The sequence below is a fragment of the Gossypium arboreum genome, chromosome 11 (genome assembly GCF_025698485.1).
Source record: "Gossypium arboreum isolate Shixiya-1 chromosome 11, ASM2569848v2, whole genome shotgun sequence".
Lineage (NCBI taxonomy): Eukaryota > Viridiplantae > Streptophyta > Magnoliopsida > Malvales > Malvaceae > Gossypium > Gossypium arboreum.
In genome coordinates, this window is record NC_069080.1 from 130,330,441 (window position 1) to 130,332,146 (window position 1,706).

At 33.1% G+C, this 1,706-nt stretch overlaps 1 long non-coding RNA gene across 1 annotated transcript; it reads left to right on the top strand.

Annotated features, from left to right (window-relative positions):
• Nucleotides 1-625: 625 nt before the first annotated feature.
• LOC108478346 (uncharacterized) lies at nucleotides 626-1,427 on the top strand. The gene is made up of 2 exons (XR_001870293.2): nucleotides 626-812; nucleotides 1,138-1,427. It is a non-coding gene; the product is annotated as an uncharacterized LOC108478346 (long non-coding RNA).
• The last annotated feature ends 279 nt before the right edge of the window (nucleotides 1,428-1,706 follow it).

The following is a 1,706-nucleotide window of genomic DNA, read 5'->3' on the forward strand; positions in this document are numbered from 1 at the left end:
ACATAAAACATTGCATAAAATAATTTACAACAATATGGAAATTTAAGTACCCCAAATTACAACAAATAAGTAACCAACAATACAAATAATACCATTAATATTAACAATACAAATAATATAAACAGTAACAAATAAAAATGAAAATAAAACAAGGATGAATATACATACATTAATAAAAAGACTGAAAATATATGAGTGAATAAACCCAAATTTATAACATAAATCTAATAAAATACTTAATCGAAATCAAAGTAAAAATAAAAAGAAAATTTACAAAATAAGTAAAACTATTAAAGGGGACATATATATAACACATATGAATTTACAGGGATCAATGTTGAAATAATCCCTGATCTTGAAACATAGTGTTGAAATATGGACTAAAATATAAAAGTATTTCAAATTTTAGGGATAATTTAAAAGAAAATAAAGTAAATTAAACGCAGATGGGAGCAGATTGCGCCGTGGTACAAGAAGGAGGGACCTTCCGCGAAAATATACCATTTTAGGCACAAAGGCACCAATTCGGGGCTCCAGGCGGGTTAACACGCGGACCTTGTCCCCCCTGTGCGGCGTCGTTTGGTTTTGGCTGCTACACCCCCCTTTTTAATCGTTTTTTAACCTAAACTTAATTCCTTCCCCTTTTTGAAGTAAATCATGCTAACAGCCCCTTTATTTTAGGGTTTCCTTTAGCCTACCGCCTCCAACATTAGAACTTCCAGAATCCAGAAACCATTTTTGCAGCCTCAAGATTACCCCTCATACTTCGATCTCAATGAAGCAAAGAAGAACCTGTAGCAAATTTTGAAAAAGTAAGATCCCCTTTTATTTCTTTTTTATTTTAAAATACAATATTGAAAGATTCAGAAAAAATGAAAAGATTCAACAAAAAAAAACTAAAAGCCAGTAAAAAAGAATTAAAAATCACCTTTATAAACTTGCTTTCGAAATACTTTTTTTTTCAGAATTTAGTGTGCATATGTAGATGTATATTCTCTATGTGTAAAAAATTTGGAGTACAAGACGAGGCTTTTTATAGCCTAGATTTACAGAATAAAGAAAAAAAATGAAATCCTATTTTCATCACTGTCATCTTCTGTAAATTCTGTTATCACTCTTCTCGTGTATTCTTTGCAGGAACGGCCGTACGGAGGAACTTAGTGACGTGGAGGCTGAGCGCAAGGGTCTCTCGTGTGAGACCAACCCTGGTTCCGTTCCAGCTTGTTCCAGAATCTTCTGGCATTCACCAGAGGCTGAAACCATTTTAGGTGTATTGGGCCTCCGGTTTTGGGCTAAATTTAGGAATAGAATTGGGTTTTAAAATTTGTTGGGTTATGAATTATTTTGGTACATGCATTGTAAAGGAACATTACTGGACTATTTATTCTCTGGTTTTTATTTATTTATTTGGGTTTATTATTTGCAAATGGGCCCGGGCAAAATTGGTTAACTACAACGGATACCCTTTAAATTTGACTGATCATTTCAGGATTGGACTTACTATGATTCATCAAACTTTAGTTCTGCCCAGACTCGAAGAAAAGAAATCCCGTTTTCAAAAACTATTTCAGTCCTATAAATCAATGTGTTGCCCCTGTGAAGGTTCCAGGCTCACATTTGACAAATATAGAGGGTGGATGATAACTTCTTTATGTCAATATTTACAAGACTCAGTCATTTTTCACTATGACTTTTGTTATATTGTT